The sequence below is a fragment of the Symphalangus syndactylus genome, chromosome 11, assembly GCF_028878055.3.
Source record: "Symphalangus syndactylus isolate Jambi chromosome 11, NHGRI_mSymSyn1-v2.1_pri, whole genome shotgun sequence".
Classification (NCBI taxonomy): domain Eukaryota; kingdom Metazoa; phylum Chordata; class Mammalia; order Primates; family Hylobatidae; genus Symphalangus; species Symphalangus syndactylus.
This window is the reverse complement of record NC_072433.2, coordinates 44,134,569-44,153,968: the sequence shown is the minus strand read 5'-3', so window position 1 is coordinate 44,153,968 and position 19,400 is coordinate 44,134,569. Positions and strand designations below refer to the sequence as shown.

Below are 19,400 nucleotides of genomic sequence, written 5' to 3'. Positions count from 1 at the left end.
CTTCGTAAGCTCCATTTTGTTAAACCCTCACCTCCATCCTATGTGGTGACCACTACCACCATTAACCCCCATCTTACAGATCAGACATCTGAGACATAGAGAGGGCGAGGGCCCAGACTCCCAGAGCAATTAAGTAGAAGGAGACTGGAATGACTCCATAGATCTCCAGAAAGCCATCAAGACCACCTGCTGTCATCAAAGAGGTACACTGAGCATGCCTCGCCTGCTCCAGCTCCTGAGCCTTCATTCAGGCCATGGTGGTCACTGCCCCCCCAAGCCCAACCCATGACTTGGGGCCCAGCTCTGCCCACCTCCCCAAGCATCTCACAGGTGGTGTTGGGAGGGGTGGTCTCCTGCATGGCTAAGAGTAGGTCCTCATTTCCTCCTTTCCTGGTGTTCATCTGGGCCTACAAAAGATGGCAGTCCAATATGTCCTGGGGGGCACAGGGCAGAGGCCCCAGGCAGGGGCACAGATAAGGAGCTCATGCTGTCCCTGCAGGGTTGTAGGGAGCTTTCCCTTGGCCAAGGCCACTGGGTGCCACAAGCTCCAAGCCCAGGAGGGCTGGGAATGGAAATGCACAGATGAGGTGCCATCGTGGGAGGCAGGAGCACTCAAATTGGGCTTTGAAGAAGGAGTAGGAGCTCCACTGACCTGTGTTCTTCCAAACATGGGCTCCCTCCCATTGGTAGGACCCGTGATCATTTTAGGGAGCAGCCAAGATGGTCTTAAATAACCCTGATGCACAAATGAGAAAGTTAGTGCAAACTTTCCATTCTGTTGTCAGCCTTCAGATTAGACCAGGGAGAAAGGCTGTCTCTAACTCCTCTCCAGCATTTCAGCAAAAGAGAGGGCAGACCCCATGCTTAGCATTTCCAGAACACAGCAGCTCCTGGCTGGAATAGCATGAGCATGGAATTTTCTTTGGTTTTGTTTTTTATTTACTTTTAAGGTTACTGTCATCTTACAGTAAATGATACTGGTTTTCCATTTGCAGAATGAAGTAAATTAATTAATGTAACCACAAAAAGAACCAGCAAAGAAAAATACTAGGTGAATCATAGCATCAGTGATACTCAAATGTTGCAAGAATCACAGTACAGATATGCAAATGACTAAAGCCTGGGACCCCCCGATACAGAGAGATGGGAGGAGAAGGCCTCTCAGGAGAAGGAATGGCGGGAGCCATGGCTGAAGCTTGGGTATCAGTGGGAGAAGCAGCTTAGAAGGTGCAATGACAGCCCATCGTCAAGACCTTAAATACCAAGCAAAGGAGCCAAGAACTCCATTCCACAGGCCCTGGCAACCACCAACACTATCTGAAACACTAGCTCATGAGTAAGTGGGATCCGGACTCCCCAGCCCAGGGCTCTTTCTAGACCTCCCATAACTCCGGGTCTACGAATGACTGAGAGTTAAACAATCACTAGCCTATAAGCAGAACCCATTTCAAGGAAAACAGTGATCAGTGACCCCAAAGACCCAGGGCTCTCAACAGCCAAGATCGGGTGCCCCTGCAGGAGACAACCCCTGCACAATCTGCATGGGGTCCCCTTCCACGTGGGGGCTGAACACTCAAGTCACTGTGGACAGCAGAAGTATCAACTCCCCCCACAAGGACCCCTGCTGGGGCACTAACGGGGATGGGTGCACCATCCTTCAGTGAGTCCAACCCAGCCAGCTTTTCCTCCACTTTTGGAATAAATTGCCATGTCCTCTATGCGAAAGAGCCACGGTGTTCCCAAATACACACATGGACTTCAACATGCTGAACAAGCGTCTGCTCCCACAGGAGGGGAGTGTAGAAGCCGAAAGCCCAGAACAGCATCCATCGCATGGTCACTTCGCCCCTGAACCCACACTGCTAAATTATTTTTCTTCCACAAACCCACACAGTCTTTCCCTTGCAGAGCACATACAGTTGAAGCACTGAATGCTAAGTGGGTGCACGAGGTAACTTCAGTGGGGTTTTGTTCATTGGGTCCAGGGCAAGTCTCCAACTCTCCAAGTGTCTGTCCCACCTCCCTCTCTCCTCCCACCCCCACCCTGGCTACCTAGGGACCCAAGACAGAGGTCTTCTGACTTCCAGTCCTCCATCCCATCTACACTGCAAATCCTTCTGACAGTGGTGCCCCACGTTGGGGCAGTGTAGATGGGATGGAGGACTGAATGCAGCTGGTTTATGTGACTTTCTTACCAGAGATGCAGACAGAGGAAGCTCTCAATGCGAATAAAGAATGGGCAAGCGGAGGCCAGGTGTGGTGGCTCGTGCCTGTAATCCCACACACTTTGGGAGGCTGAGGCGGGTGGATCACCTGAGGTCAGGAGTTCAAGACCAGCCTGGCCGACATGGTGAAATCCCGTCTCTACTAACATTATAAGAATTAGCCGGGTGTGGTGGTGCATGCCTGTAACCCCAATTACTCGGGAGGCTAAGGCAAGAGGATTGCTTGAACCCAGGAGGCAGAGGTTGCAGTGAGCCAAGACTGCACCACTACATCCAGCCTGGATGACACAGCAAGACTCTGTCTAAAAAAAAAAAAAGAAAAAAAAAAGGCAAGCGGGCCAAGCTAGAACTCTGAGCTAGAACTCTGAGCTTAGACCAACTGGCAACAATGAAGAATAATTAATAGATTATACTTTGTATTCGATATCATACATTGCATATGTACATATAGGTCTAATCAATGATGTTTATTAAGTGCCACATATTTCTTGGGTGTTTGATCCATGTCACATGTTGTCTCATTTTATTTTTTGTCTCCAAGAAAAAAAAATGAGTTGTCTCATTTTAATATTCACAGCAATCTGATGTGTTCCTATTACCAGCCCCATTTTATAGATGAGAAAACTGAGGCTTATAAAGGTTAATTGACAGGCTCAGGGCCTTACAGATGGAAATGGCCTAGCAGGGCTTTGAACCACGGATTCCCTGACCTCAGAGGCTGTGTTCCTAACCACCGCGGGATGTGAGTTTGTGAACCACTATGTCCCAGGGAAAGAGAGGGAGTGACACCCGCTCAGGGGCACAAGCATTCTGCCAAGGAGGTGGCCTCCCGTGGAGCCCAGCCTGAGAGGATGTCTGGACTGGGTCCGTATTCTCAGCCCGGACACCTCTCAGGGTGACACGCTCCTTTGGCTGGAGACTTCCACAGACAAGGTGCACACGCTGTGTGACCTCAAATCACAGATCCCCTGCTTCTCAGTCAAATCCCATCCAGGGCCTACCCCCAGGGTCCCACTCCAAGTATCTGGAGGATGGAGAAACTCCCCAAAAACACTCCCTGTCTCCAGCCATGTGCCGGGTGCCCTCCAGCAGCTCCAGGAGACAGTTATGAGCTTGGTCCAATTTTATGGAAGGGAACGCTGAGGGACGGAGGAACTCAGGGACCTGATGCATGCATTGCGGCCAGTGGCCCCCTAGGAGTTCAGCAGCTGCAGGGACAGTCTGAGTAAAAGAGCCTGAGGCCTCGCCTCCAGGTGTCTGCCTGTCTTAAGCTTGACCCCAAAGGCAGGGGAGGTGATGGCCCCAGGGGCAACCTTCACCTAAAAGGGCCTGGAGCCAGTGGGCTCCTCTGAAGACCATTCCTGGGGCATCCTGCACAGACACGAAGGTTTTGGCAGGTTCAAGCCCAGCAGTCTACAGCAGCAGGCTCAACACTGCACCCCAAAATCGGCCTTTCCCTGGCCCTGTCTCCTCCATCCTACTTCCTGGGAGTGCCTCCTCGCCACATACGTGCACTAAGCCCTTGCTTCAGGCTCTGTGTTCAGGGGTCCTCCCTGCAACACTAAGGTACAACTGCCACAGATGGTGGCATCAGACTTGGAAGCCACGTCTTTCAGCCTGCACAGCCTCCTCCACAGCCCCCTCTCTGCACCTGCCAGGATTTGCCATGCTCAAGTCACTGAGAGGCCACCGTCAGGGTCTGTGTCCTATACTATTACTCAACCTTGTCCTTTCAACGACCTCAGGACTAACAATGCCAGGTACCTGAGTGTAATCCTAAATCATGATATTGATGAAATCATGAGTATGATGTTTTTGTAATGCCCATTAAAATAAAGATGTAATTGGGTTAAACATGCATGAACCACCGGAAACTGGGCTGGGCAGCCCTAGATGTGGTGCAGGTCCTGCTGCCCTGGCCCATACTGCAGTGACTGCAGCTCTTGGTCTGTCCCTCTCCCCCTTCAGACAGGGCAGTGCAGGGATGGGGACGCACCTTCATAGCTGCTGTGTCCCCAGCACCGTGCCTGGCCAGAGGCAGGCAGGAGAGAAGAGGTGGGCTGGGCGCTGCAAGGAGCCCAGGGCCTGAGGAGGGCCAGGAAGAGAAGGGCCAGAGCATTTTCAAGGATGTGCTGGGCTAGCCAGGCAGCCCCTCTGCGGGCCCCACTCACCCCTAAACTCATTCAAATCTACAACACGACAGAGGAAATTCCAATTTTCCCCTGATTTTCATGTTTCCACCCCTAGAGTAATTGTCATCGTGGACTTTGTGGCTGGGCTGTTGAGCCTCATGGCTGAAGGCTGCCCCAGCCCTGCCAGTGATGGGCAGGAGATGAAAATGACTCATCAGGCCTGGGGAAGGCTCTGGGATATAGCAGCAGCAGCAGAGAGGCAGCCACCTGGCCCTGGACCACCGCGAGGAGGAGGAGTTCCAGTTCGTTTGGCCAGCACGTCAGGTCCCTGGAGGCAGCTGTGGCAGGGCATTCCCCTGACTGGATTCCCGAGTGTGGGGCAGGGCCACTGAAGTCCCAGGCATCAAGGCTGGGGCATTTGGGTCCCCCGCCCTTTCCCAGAATCGCTGACCCTTTCCTAGGAACCCCAGCCCCAGCACCCTGCCTGTCCCTGCTTTCTCAGCCTCAGTGGCCACCACCTCCTCCCACTGGAACCAGGCCCTCATCTGTGTGCCTCATTGTGTGCCCCTGCTCACAGACCTGAATATCAACCACACTCACCGAACACTTCCTACGTGCCGGCCTTTCTTAAAATCTATATTATTTATTTACTCATATTAGTCTTTGATGTTTTACTTGTTTTAGCAGGGGGCGGTTTGGGTTTTTTAATTTGAAATAGAGTCCCACTCTGTCGCCCAGGCTGCAGTGCAGTGGTGCAATCATAGCTCACTGTGGCCTCAACCTCCTAGGCTCATGTGATCCTCCCACCTCAGCCTCCCAAGTAGCTGTGACTACAGGTATGCCACCACACCTGGCTAATTTTTTATATTTTTTTTGTAGAAATGAGGACTCGCGAGGTATGTTGCCAGGCTGATCTCAAACTCCTGGGCTAAACCAATCCTCCTGCCTCAGCCTCCCAAAGTGTCAGAATTGCAGGCGTGAGCCACTGTGCTCGGCCGTTTTACTATTTAATGCATTTAAGCCACACATAATCCTTTCCGTAGACCCCCCATTTTACAATGTATTGTGCATTGTACACATAGGGATACTGAGGCCCTTGAGGTCTGAGGGAGGGACTTGCCCCAGGGCAGAGTCCGGCAGAGCCAGGAGAATCTGACCACCTGACTCATCAGCCATATAAAATGTTGAGATGTGGGGTTTATGGGAAACACAACCCTGACACACATACCCTCAAGAGGAGGCCGGGTGGACAGATGTAATGCAGGGGAGAGAGAAACTGATGGAGAGCGATCAGTCACCCCGGATCCTGCACATGGCACACGGGGGGCTTCACGTGCCCACCGCTGCAGGCACTGGTACCCTCCTCATAGGGGGGTCTGGGAAGGGGAGATACCACTCCCAGCCCAGCTCAGGCTGACAGCACCCCTGAGGGTGGTGCTGGGCCTACAGTCTGCCACGGGCAGCTCCACGGTCCCCAGATGGTCCCCCGATGGTCACCAGCTCCTCCCAGCACCAAGCACACAGTAGGCCCTCAATATTTGCCGAATGAGTCAATGGATGCACACTTTAGTCAGGCCACTCATCAGGGTGGGGTGCAGGGCCAGAAGGGAGCTGCACCTTCCTTCCTCCTCCTCCATCCACAATATACCTCTCAACCACTTTCCTTATGCTTTTTTATCTTCTTCCAAGAATGTGATTAAAGTTTCCTCGCAGGTACTCCTGGCTTAGAACTGCCTGGAGACAATTCTGATAAGTCCTGGATTCCTGGATCCCCAGGAGCCCCCACAAGGTGCCTGGCAATAACTATCTGCTCGATGAATGAATGAATGAATGAATGAATGGGTATCTGGCCTATGGGAAGCTCTTGGTAACTGTGGCATGAATAAATGAATAAATGGATGGATGGATGGATGGATGGATGGATGAAATATTGAAGTCCAGGGCTTTGTCTAAAGGAGGCACTTGAAAACTATGGTATGAATGAATACAGAATGAGAAAATGAGAAAATGAATGAATGAATGAATGAATGAATAGTCTAATCACAAAGAAGCAGCAAGGAGCCACTCAAGAGGACCTTGTAAGGTGGGGCCTAGGAGTTGGGGACAGAGCCTCCAGCTGGAAGCCAGGGAGTAAATGAGCCTGACCTGACCACCCTCCTGACCACCTGGGTCCAGTGGGGCTGCCCCCAGCAGAGCCTGTCCAGCATCACCAAGGTCCCTGGGGCCCCCTCTCATTATGGCAGAATGCAATTACTCCGGTCTTCAGTGGGGTCTGAATTTGTTATGATTTTATTTGAAAGAGCCTCTTGGAGCCAAGAAAGCAGCAAGGGTATGGGGGTCAGGGTGCATGGACGAAGGCAGAAGGAACAGCTCAGCTACCCAGCCTCAGCCTGAATCTCGAAGAAATGGCATTAAAACAAAGGAGACATGGAGCTGGGGCGGGGTGTGGGGGGATGTGGGGGAGCTTACTTATTCAGACCAGAGCCAAACAAATGGATAGATTTAATAAGATAATAAGTTCAGATTCCATGCTCTTAAAGATACAGACTCAGGCCGGGCACGGTGACTCACACCTATAATCCCAGCACTTTGGGAGGCCAAGGAGGGTGGATCACCAGAGGTTAGGCATTCGAGACCAGCTTGGCCAACATGGTGAAACCTTGTCTCTACTAAAAATATAAAATTTAGCTGGGCGTGATGGTGGGCACCTGTAATCCCAGCTACTCAAGAGGCTGCAGCAGAAGAATTGCTTGAACCTGGGAGGCGGAGGCTGCAGTAAGCCGAGATCGCACCATTGCATTCCAGCCTGGGCGACAGATTGAGACTTCATCTCAAAAAAAAAAAAAAAAAAAGAAAAGAAAAGAAAAGAAAAAAACAGATGCAGACTCAACAGTGGGATTTGGGGTGGGGGTCTCCATATTTTTCCAGGAAAACACCCTCAAGTGGATGCCTTTCTTCACACACCACACTGGAGAATAAGGGTATGTGAGTATGCATGTATATGCTTGCAGGCATGTCTGTCTTCCCCACCAGGGGGGACCGCCGAAACTCACCAGAAACTTCCTTACTTCCTAACCAGGACCTGTGAACAAATGCACCCCTCCACAAGGAATACACAGCCAAGCAGCGCCCTTGTAATTTTTTCAGGAGGAAGTCGGGCCAGCCAAGCACAAGTCAGTGTCACCTCCTTCCCAGCCTGGGCTTCCCTCTCTCTGTCCAATGGACCAACAGTAAAAAGTGAGCACTTCCCGCTCATCTTGGGAAACTCCTCGCATCCACTCACTCGATCAGCCAGCGACTGCACTGTTGAAATATTTATGGAGTGCCTCTTCTGTGCCAGGCTCTGCTGCAATTCCTGGGGCAGTGAGCACACCCAGCAAAGCCCTGCACCATGCAGGCTGCATTCCAGGGGCATCAGGATCATGTCCAGGAAGGCTCTGGAGCCAGAGAGCCTCCGTTCAAATCTCAGCTCCACCACTGACCAGTGGTGTAAACCAGGATACGTTAATGGACCTCTCTAATCTTCACCAAGAGGAAAAACAGGCAGAATCCCTTCTGCCTCCTCGGATTGTGCAAAAGATGAGATCAGATACCGCAGGTTAAGCACACTGGCCCAGCGCCTGGCACATGGCACATGCTCAATGAACAGATCATTGTGTGTGGTTTCCAGTCCAGTGGCAGCAAACACAGAGACCGCTGGGCAGAGCCGTGGTTCACTGTGAGACCCCCGCCCTTGGGGAACTCCACCCCCACTCCCAGGTTACCCTTCTCGCGGGCATCCCCAATTTACCACCTCCTTATGTCATTCCTGCCAATGTCATGTCATAAAAAAAGACAGTCCCCCTGAAGGGCTCTGGTCCACCCCAAAAAGTCCTCAAATCCCTTCTACAAAGAGGTTTGGTCCCTTCCAGTGAAGGGGAATCCACTCCCTTCTGAACTCCCTTAGTCTGCAAGAAGAAATGATCTCCTGATGAGCCCCAAAGGAGGGCCTGCTGATCTCCTCTCAGGGACAGGAATAACAGGACCCCCTGACTCCAACCATCTTCCAAGAGGAAGGACAAACAGCGAGTCACCTGCTATATGGCAGCCATTTTTCAAAATGACATTGCAATTTACATTCATTTATTCCTTCTATAAATATGAATAAGTGCCTACTCTGCCAGCCTTGTTCGAGGCTCTGGGGATAGAGTATGAAGAAACAAAGTCCTTGCCCTCAGTGAGCTTACAATGCAAAGAGAGGAGACTAAATCTTCCTGCTGAAGAAGGAATAAATCAGTCTGTAGTAAATCACATGTTGCTATGAAGAAATTCAGGGCAGGAAAAGGGTGGAGGGTGGGGTGCCACTCTGGACAGGTGACAAGGCGACACTTGAGCAGACACCAGAAGCAAACAAGGCAGCAGGCCAAGGCAGAATCTGGAGAGAGAGGATCCCAGGCAGGGATCTAGCAGGTGCAAGTACCCCGAAGCCAGAGCATGCAAACTTTTCAGGGCACATTTTCTGAGATGCCCACATGGGGCTCAGTGTGAAGGCATGTGCCCTGCCTTCTAAGATCACAGGCCAAGCTGTCATCCAAAACCCCACAGGGACCCAGAATCCAATCCCAGCATCAACTCACTGTATGATCTGACGCTGGTCTCTCAACCTCTCTGGTCTTGGTTTCGGCAATAGCTAATCAGAACTGAGCATTGTCCAAGCAGGCGCTGGCACAGGAGGCCCCCAGAGTCCTCCTGAGTCTGCAGCCCTATGCAACGCGCACCCACCATTCCTCTCCACCCCATCGCGCCATTCTCACACCCGGCGCCAGCAACACCACGCAGGATTGGTACTCCTGCCAAAATAGCTATTAACCCAGTAGCCAATAATAACACGTTATCCTATCAATTTGCTTCTGAAACGCTGTGTAATTGCAGAACCTAAGTTTGCCATCTCGGTAGCCTGGTTACCACATAAACAGAAAGAAACTCACCAGCCTCTTCCTGAGGAGAACAAGTGGCTGGCCACGAGAAACACCCGATTACCACCGAGGCCCCCCAGCCCCCCTCGAGGCCCTACAGAATCCGTCAGGAATCATAGTCTGGCATTCAGTACTTCAGAGGCTGGTCTCAACGTCCCCTTGGCACGCCGCCCCTGTGACTGGAGAGGGGACCAGTGCCCAGGATGGGATGGCTTTTTAGGTGGCAAAGTCAGGCCCGGCAGCTGCACTCTGGTGGCCTCCCTCCCGGCCAGTGGTGCAGGAAGTGGGACAGACATGAGGCTTCAGGAGGGCACGGGAGAGGGCAGGAGCCAGAGGCAGGCAAGCACTTGGGTGCAAAAACCATCACAGATGCAAGCCAGCCCTCCCCACGGGAGACAGAGGGGACAGGAGGTCAGTGGGTGGGGCACAGAGGGAAGGACAGGAGAGACGCAAGGGAGGGACTCCAGACGTAGGAGTCAGGGTGCACCCCAGGGCCCTCCCTGTCCCCATGCCGCAGGGCCCCACCCAGGTCTGACACCCTGGCCACCACCACCTGCTTGGCAGCTGGCCGCCCACTTTTCCTCTCTCATTCCAGAAAAAAACGTTTCCTTCCTTCTGGATTTCATTCCACTCTGAGCAAACATTCCGTTCCCCAACGTGCTGGGAGCCTCTAAGGGGACTCGGCGTTCCGGTGCAGACACCAGCCTGTTTTATTCATTCTTCCCCCTTCCAGCCCAGCCACCCCCTCATCACTCTCCCGTGCCTCCGCTTACCTTTCCCCCTGCTCACCAGGGCGTCCCAGGGCAAACTGGCCGATGCCAAGAGGGCCAGAACCTGAGCCCGGGTTCCCAGCACCCGGCGGCAGGGCAGGCGAGGGCTGGAGAGGCGCTTCCCACTGGCCCACTGGTGATCTCAGCCACGGGACGCATCCCCACCCGCCCGCCTGGGCCGGCGGAGAAGGATGGGCCGAGGGTGTGCTGCTCCCGCGGCGGCCCTTGGCGGAGGACCCAGCTAGCGGGAGAGGAAGGGCCTTGGGGAAGAAAAGGGGCTGGGAAAAGGCACAGATGGGGAGGGAGAGGACAGAGGCGGCCCAGGGCTCAGGCCACGCGGCCAGATGTTGACCCAGTTGAGGGATCCAGGCCCCGGGGGCGACCGGGGAGTTCTGGCTCCCCTGCCAGCTCTGAGATTCTACAGAGATGGAGGAGGGCCTGGGGCCGGCGCCATGCCAGGGCCTGGCGCTGAGGCTGGGTTTAAAGCGAGGACCACAGAGAGGGAGCAAGGGGTCTCTCTCGGACACTGCCCCTGTCTGCCAGGACAGGGTGGGGGGACGGCCCCTGGGAGGCCTCTGGGTGGGGTGGGTGGGGAGCTGTCTGCGGGAAGCAGCTCTCAGCAAATGAAAACCAGGCCTTGGAAACTGGCCGGGCTACAGCCAGGGCACAGCTCCAGGGAAAACCCCGCTGCTCACCGAAAGGTGCCCCAACCAGAGCGAAAGGTGATGTTAAAATGAACCAGCTAGGAGGGGCCAGGCAGCTTGAGCGAGATCAGGGGTGGCCCCCGGCTACAGCCGCACGATCCCTGCTCTTTTGTGCTCTGAACGCCCCTCATTGTGGGCACATTGTACTCCCAAGGCCTGCTTGCCTGGAAGTGCTGTAAAAAGCCAACTAACTGCGCAATTTTCTTCCCTTGGCTTCCCTCCGCCCAGCCTTGGTCAGGTTCTCAGCAGAGCTGGGCCTGGGGCTGGGGACTGGCCTGGCTAGGCAGGCCTGAAGTCCCCACTCCTGCCATATTTGGAAATTCAACTCTCAACGGTGCATTGAGGCCCAAGGGGTGGCACTTCCAAATTGGTGGGACACCAGGGTCCTGCCATCAACAGCTTGGTGGGTAGCGGCATTCAGTAAATATAGATGTCACCCACACATCCTTTCATTCATTAATTCACCCATTTAGTTATTCACAGGATGTCTCTGATGTGCCTACAAGCCAGCAGGTACTTAGGTGGTGAGTAGGAGGGTGAGCCACACTGGCAGCTCTTGGCCTGTGGAGCTCGCAGCCTAGGGAGAGGGACAACATTTGATCCTCTGTGTTTGCTAGGAGAAGTGTGTGGGGCCTGGGGGGAGAACAGGGGTGCAGTAAGGGTGCCAGAGCCCTCCTGGAAAAAGCAGGCTCTCCGTGGAGACCAGCAGGATGAAGAATTCACCAAGTGAAGGAAGCAAGGGGCAGAAATGAGCTCCAAGCAGCAGGACCAGCAAGAGCAAAGGCCTGGAAGTGAGACTGAGGTCTTTGACAGGTTTCATGGAGCCTCCTCCGCTCCTCACTCTCAGCCACAGTGGGTGGCCCAGCCCTGGTAGCGCCGCCTCCGTTACCCCAGCTCACAGACTCGGGGAGCCCCCCATCAGCACCTTTGGAGGCCAATCCCACAAAGCCATCATCCAGCCGTCTCTTTCCCAGCTGAAGTTCTAGTTAAAAATGTTTTCATGTTTATTTTTAAGGGGGGATGGGAAGACAGAACGGAGACCTAAAGGGCTTTTTCTTTTCAGAAAAAAAGAAAATTAATAAATAAATAGAGCCTCAAGAAAAGGGCATGGAAAGGTCTCTGCATCTGTAACCACTGAACAAATTAAAATTAGCTCATTTAATCAGCTCCTAATGGCCTGGCTGTCCCGAGTGGGCCCCGGAACACAGCAAACTTCACAGCAGAAATGCGCAGGCCAATGTCAGTTTATCCTACAACAAAGGGATTTTCTAAATAGTGCGATCAAAACGCAGCGAAGGCTGGGGAGAGCTGGGGAGACGGAATGCGGCCCCCCAGATCCTGGCTGGCCCCCGCCTCCCAGCTTCGTCCCTTTGAACGGAATTGTTCTTTTGGCTTTTGTTCTAATTATCTAAACATGTGTGTAACTCTGTTCTACAAAGAGTGTTTTAACCAGCAGAGGAGGTAACTGTAGCCCCTGCCATACGTTCCTGGGGCCCTGCTCCCAAGCCTCATGCCTTTAATACCTCCCCATTCCCCACCTGCCTTCGACAGAGGCGTAAACACACCTACGACATACAGCCACCTACACACGCCAGTTACATTCACAAACACAGAGTTACAAACACACACAGTTCTATACACACGATCATGTATTATACCAGCTACATATATGTAGTTATAAGTGAACAGTTACATACATGCACGGTTGCCTATTCCACATGCATAAAGTTACACAGACACACAGTTCTATACACACAGTCATGTATAACACATTACATACGCATGGTTATATATACTCAGTTACATGCATGCATGCACAATTACATACCCAGAGTTATATATGCCACACACAAGTACATGTGTACACAATACACACAGCTCCTCAAGCTCCTGCCTAACAGCTGGAGATGGGGGAGGCCCAGCTCACCAGACCCCCAGGGAGGGCCGCTGGGTGCACACCTGAGGCCCAGGCTGGTAGTAAGGACTCTTATTTCCCTGGAGTAGTTTCTCTATGCAACTTGCCACCTGGGCTAAATCATTAGGGCAATGGAAGAGGGGAAACAAAAAGCCAGGGGAGGGGGGCTGGGACCCCAGAAAAAAGGGCAGGGTGGGAAAGCATGATGCCAGGGGTAAGCACAAGCCCATGGCCCAGTGGGGAGGAAGGAGGCCAGCCCCATCACTGACTCCATTACCAACACCAACCTCAAATTTCCTTCCCATGGCCTCTAAACTGGCCAGTCTGCAGCTCTGCCTTTAGGCCCAGAGCCTCCTTGGGTGCTCAGCCCACAGGGAAATAAGCCTGGAGTCAGCCAGATCTGGTTGAAATCCCAACTCCACCACTTACTAACTCTGAGCCTCCCCTTCCTCATCCAAAAAATGAGAAACAATAGTAGTCCCTATCCCAAGGGGCAGTTGTGCTGATTTCATTAGAGATGCCAGTAAAATGCCTAGTCCAGAACAAACTGGGTCAGTGTTTGCCACTCTGGCAACTGAAAGGTGTGGGCATGGAGGCCCGAGAAGAGACCATCAGACAGCGGGTCAGGGCACAGCCAGACAAGAGCTTTTTGATGACTTTCAATTTCTAGCTAGCCATTTGATGACTTTCAATTTCTTATTCAACCCTCATCCCCAGAGTGAGGAAGGGGAGAATTTTAAAACTGGATAAAAGAAATTAAACAGGGTAAAAAGAGGAACCAACTGGGATGGAGGGAAGCCTTCAGAAAACTTCTGGCCCAGAGACAGACCATATCTTCTGAAGACCTGCTCTATTGGTATTTACAGCAACATCCTGGGGTAAAAGCAATTGTTATCTCCATATCACAGAAAAGGAAATGGAGGGCTGGGCACAGTGGCCCATGCCTATAATCCCAGCACTTTGGGAGGCTGAGGCAGGAGGATCCCTTGAGCCCAGGAGTTCAAGACCAGCTTGGACAGCATAGCAAGACCCTATGTTTACAAAAAATTAAAAAATAATTTAGCCAGGTGTGGTGGTGCACACCTGTAGTCCCAGTTACTTGGAAGGCTAAGGCAGGGGGATCACTTGAGCCCAGGAACTTGAGGCTGCAGTGAGCTATGACTGTGCCACTGCACTCCAGCCTGGGCAACAGAGTGAGACCCTGTCTCAAAAATAATAATGATAATAAAGAAGAGGAGCATGAGGCTCAGGGAGGTGAGGAGCCTGGGCTGGCAGAGGCAGCATGCAAACAGGCCTGTGTGGCTGCAAGCTGCATGCTAATGCCCAGCCCGGCTCCACCTTCCTTCCTGAGGCAACCTGTTCTCCCAACTGCAAACTTTCTTTAGCAGGACTCCAGCAGGTAGGAGAGTCTGAAGTTGGCTTCTGGCTCTGGGAACTACAAGAGCCTCAGACCACCCAACCCAAACCCAGGAGTGTGGACCTTTTCCACGCAGGAGTTTACCAAGTCCTCAAGCCCCTACTCCCTACCCGCCTCCCATGCTGAGCAGGAGGTGGGAAAGAACCTGTACACAGAGGCCTTACTGTAAAATGGGAAAACATTTTACAGACTTAGAAACTGAGGCCCCAAAATGGCAGGGGTGGGAGGCTCAAGCTCCCACAACTCAGAAGCTGACTCTGCAAACCGTGAGTCCTCCCAGGATGGGACTCCTACCTTCCTTGCCCTTCCCTTGCCCAGGCAGGTCCTCCTGGGATCCACTAGGTGAGGAGCATTGTTGAGACCCCAGGGAGTGCTCAGAAAAAGAACCTGGACACAAGCTCCATCCAGAAGGTCCCACTGGACTAGTGGTAGCTGTCCTGGTCCTGTTTAGGGATCCTGTTTTCCACTTGATTGACAGGGCCCAAGCTGACCCCTGGTATGCCTGGAGGTCAGCCAAGATACAAGGAAGGTGGCAGGAGGGTCAGAGCCACCTGATGCAGCCTCAGTACAGGGAGTAGGACCTGGGGAAATAGTTTCCGCTAACCCACTAATGCTGCAGACCCACAGCCTGCAGGCTCTCCCAGCCCCACCCCCAGTAAGCACCAGGCCCCTAAGAGGAAGGAGAGGTGGGCAGGGAGGTAAGCACATGGGCTCATGTTTGAATCTTGGCTCTGTCATCTACATGCTGTGTGACCTGGGGCAAGTGACCTCCCCTCTCTGAGCTGCAAACCTCAACTATAAAATGAAGATGGTGACAGTGCATGTCTCCTTCCTTACATGAGGACTGAAGGGAAGTTTCTAGCTCAGTGTCTGGTCCCCCTTCCCCAGTGGTAACCCTTAGTAAGCACAGGAAGTGGGGAGGGGAGAGTGCAGCATGGTCTTAAATCCATCTCGACCATGTGCGGCAGCTCATGTCTGTAATCCCAGCACTTTGGGAGGCCAAGGCAGGCAGATCACCTGAGGTCAGGAGTTCAAGACCAGCCTGACCAACATGAAGAAACCCTGTCTCTACTAAAAATACAAAATTAGCCGGGTGTGGTGGCGCACACCTGTAATCCCAGCTACTCAGGAGGCTGAGGTGGGAGAATCACTTGAACCCAGGAGGCGGAGGTTGCGGTGAGCCAAGATCGCACCATTGCACTCCAGCCTGGGCAACAGGAGCGAAACTCCGTCTCAAAAAAAAAAAAAAAAGAAAAGAATAGAAAAAGAAAAAAAATCCATCTCATCTCCTACATGGCGTCCCTAGAGGCCCAGGCCACCATCCCCAATGTGCGGGATATGGGGCACCCTTCTTTCAGATGCAGCAGGACTGTCCCCCACCCAGCATAGATTCATCTCAGCCATTCTTTTTTTTTTTTTTTTTTTTTTTTTTTTTTTTTTTTTTTTTTTTGAGACAGAGTCTCGCTGTCGCCCAGGCTGGAGTGCAGTGGCGCGATCTCGGCTCACTGCAGGCTCCGTCCCCCGGGGTTCACGCCATTCTCCTGCCTCAGCCTCCCGAGTAGCTGGGACTACAGGCGCCCGCCACCTCGCTCGGCTAATTTTTTGTATTTTTAGTAGAGACGGAGTTTCACTGTGTTAGCCAGGATGGTCTCGATCTCCTGACCTCGTGATCCGCCCGCCTCTGCCTCCCAAAGTGCTGGGATTACAGGTGTGAGCCACCGCGCCCGGCCCCATCTCAGCCATTCTTAAGCTAAGCCCAGCAGGCAGCCAACAGGGCAGCCCAGAGGACGTGGCCAAGCCAGGTGGGGTGCAAACCTCTTCCTTACGGGATCTGGGCCCACCAGGCAGGAGTTGGACCTAGAGACCCCTTGGAAAGCCCAAAACTTCACTCTCTTACCATCAGGATTCAGAAGAGAACCACAAGAAAAAAGAGTTGGTGCTATCTCCGCCTGCACCCCCTCACCATCCAGGTCACCCCCAACACAGAGCCCAGCTGGGATGGGAAATCAGGCCCTAGCCAGGGCTCCTGCTTCCCTACTCCAGAGCCAGATGGCCCTACACAAGCCTCCCTTCTACTCCAAGCCTCAGTTTCCCCTCCTTGGCTCTGCTTACTTCACAGGGCTGCAGTGAGGGTCAGAGGGGAATGATGGCTGTGGAGATGCTTTGTAAACTGTTGAGAGCCATTGCCACACACGAGATTATTGAGGATAACCAGGATAGGAAGGGGGAGGAGATGCCAAGGGCAAGCCCCATCTGTCCGTTCCCCTGCATCAGGGCAGTGGCCCCGCCACAAGAAGAGAGGAAAAAAGGCCAAGAAGACAAAGTCAGGGAGGCTCACGCCAGGGCTGGATGCTCCCTCCAGGGCCCCAGAGTGCAGGCAGGAGCTGGTGCAGCCCAGAAGTTCTGTTTAGTGACATTGGAAGGGGAAAGCAGACAACATGGGTCTCTGGGATGCAGCCACCTGGCTCAGCACCCAGCACACAGTAGGCGTCACCCACTGGTTGAGTTCTCCCAGCCACCAACCCTCAGACAACCTGCCTATGCGAAAGATCAGTGCAGATGCCCACAGATGGAAGCCAGAAAAAAATATGGCTCCGTGCAAAATCAGCAGACTGCACCACGTGTCCCAGCTCAACAGGTTGGTCCCAAGGCCTCAGACACCCCCATGGCTGTGGCCCTGTAAGGATGGGAGGGCGTGGTTTTCCCACATCATGGGTCACGAGCAGCTGTCCCTACCTGCCCAACTCTGCCAGCAGGCAGGCTCAGCTAGATGCAGGCAGCCACCCTAGTGCCAAGGAATAGACAGAGGAGGAGTTGGGGCTGCATTCTAGTCCTGCCCACTTTTGTCCCCTGTGCCATCTGCATCTAGGGGACTCCTCTGTCAGGGACTCAGTTTCCCCACATGCTCCGGCTACCCCCGCCCCATAAGCTATGAAACCCAAGCAAAACAGCATGCTGCCTCATTCTCAGCCAATGTAGGCTACAATTAAACTGAAGCAGGGATTTTCTTAATTGCTGGGTTTTACAACCCAAATGCAGAGATAAAGTACAGCTAGCTGACAACGCCGGCTTGAGGCGAGATGTTTAAAGCGTTCTTTTTAAGTGTGTGGGCTCTTTAAAAAGCTGGTGTGATGGGCATGGAATTGTGCTTGCAGCCTAAATTGGAGGCTACTTCCCTTAGGGAGTCAGGCCAGCAACGCCAGGGGACAAGCCTCTCGAAGGAGATGTCTTATTGGGGAGTAAAAGTAAATACATAAAAGAAGGGAGGTCCACCTGCAGCCCTCCTAATTGCCTTCCTTTGCAGGCAGCTGCAGTTCCACACTCCACGGCCCCTTCAGGTGTTTTAGCGCCAACAGGATTCCCGGGACTAGGAAGGCCCAGCTTCCTTCATTAGCTGTGCCTGGCCACCCAGGGGGCACAGAAGAAATGGTGTCAGCATGCACTTGGCAGTGCCCTCCAACACAAGGATGACTGCCCCCTGGGAGAGGCAGTGAGGGTAAGGGACAATGTGTGAAGGGGGTCCCCTCTGATCTTGTTCTTGCAGGGAGCTCAAGGCCTGGCAGCAGCCAAGTCCAAAACAGAGGCAAACCATGGGCCCTGGGTCCTGTAGCCCACCCTAGGACCAAGCCCGGCCTTGATGGTTCCATGAGGTCCCAAGCACGCGTCCACCCGCTACAGGGTGTCCCACCTCCAGCCAAGAGAAATAGCATGGGTGTGCATGTGTGTGTGCACATGACTTCCAAGCAAACGAGCCCTCCCACCACCACCACCCACCCCGCCCTGCATGGCCAAGAGTGCGAGGAAGAAAGGAATAGGAAGAAATCTGGCAGTGCTGCTCTGTGTGATGGGTCAGGTGATGGCTCCACCTAATGTCTGCTGAGCAATTATTCCGGGAGAGGTGCCCCACACGTTTTATTTTATTTTTTATTTATTTTTTTTTTGAGGCGGAGTCTCGCTCTGTCGCCCAGGCTGGAGAGCACTGGTGCAATCTCGGCTCATTAGCAACCTCCACCTCCTGGGCTCAAGAGATTCTCATGCCTCAGCCTCCTGAGTAGCTGGGATTACAGGCACACACCACCAGGCTCGGCTAATTTGTGTATTTTTAGTAGAGATGGTGTTTCACCATGTTGCCCAGGCTGGTCTCAAACTCCTGAGCTCAGCCTCCCAAAGTGCTAGGACTACAGGCGTGAGCCACCGTGCCCAGCCCACATCTTTTATTTGCCTGTCCACAACTCCCTACCCCAAACCCAAACCGTCAGATGTACTCCTGAATTCAGACTTTTTCAGATTCTAGAAAGGTGAGACAGTGCACTTGCTGCAAATTTGGGAACACCCTAGCAGCAGTCAGGCACACTGATACTTCTGCAGCAAAACATATAGGTATTCACCAATGTGAACAAAATAAAGACCATAAATAGCTTCACATCAGCTCAGGTCAAACTTGGCTGACAAATACATTACAGAAAAAAAAAAATTCAGGTTTCTGGCTTTCTGGAATTCAGAATTGTGAATAGGGGATTCTGGACCTGCACTGCCTCTTTAATCTTCCTGGTGACCTTGTGGGGTAGGTACTGTTGCTACTCTTGCTTCCCAGAGAGGAAAGTGAGGCACAAAGAAGTTAAGAAATAATTTCCCCGTAGTCTGTGGGGCAGCAGGGCAGAAACCATGGCCATCTGGCCTGGAGGGTCTGCACTCTCCATCCCCAGGGTGTCCCATAGTTGACCAAAGTACGGAGCTGCAGTTTAAAAGCCTCCTGAGGCCAGGCGTGGTGGTGGGCGCCTGTTGTCCCAGCTACTCGGAGAGGCTGAGGCAGGAGAATGGCATGAACCCGGGAGGCGGAGCTTACAGTGAGCAGAGATCGTGCCACTGCACTCCAGCCTGGGTGACAGAGCGAGACTCCGTCTCAAAAAAAAAAAAAAAAAGGACCAGCCTGGCGAACATGGCGAAACCTGTCTCTACTAAAAATACAAAAATTAGCCAGGCATGGTGGCACATGCCTGTAATCCCAGCTACTTGCGAGGCTGAGGCAGGAGAAACCCTTGAAACCCCAGGCGACGGAGGTTGCACTGATCCGAGATCGCGTCATTACACTCCAGTCTGGGCGACAGAGTGAAATCTCCATCTCCAAAAAGTTTAAAAATAAGTTAAATAAAATAAAAGCCTCCGAAAAAAGAGCGGAGCATCTGTAAATGTACCCACAGTGTCCACAGCCTGCCCCACCACGCAGTGTGATCTATGGGCCAGCCTCCACCAGGAGGCACCCACCTAGGAGTTACACAAAC

The 19,400-nt window shown here is 53.0% G+C and overlaps 1 protein-coding gene across 3 annotated transcripts in view; it reads right to left on the bottom strand.

Moving 5' to 3' along the window:
• Window positions 1–19,400, bottom strand: part of ZNF423 (zinc finger protein 423) — a 367,833-nt gene that overhangs the window by 165,534 nt on the left and 182,899 nt on the right. Inside the window, exon 1 of one of the 3 annotated variants that reach the window (XM_063612745.1) lies at window positions 8,974–9,083. The exons of the other annotated variants lie outside the window; for them this stretch is intronic. The gene's annotated coding sequence lies outside the window, so the exon portion shown is untranslated. Of the gene's footprint in view, window positions 1–8,973; window positions 9,084–19,400 lie in introns of those variants that run through there. 3 annotated transcript variants of the gene reach the window in all.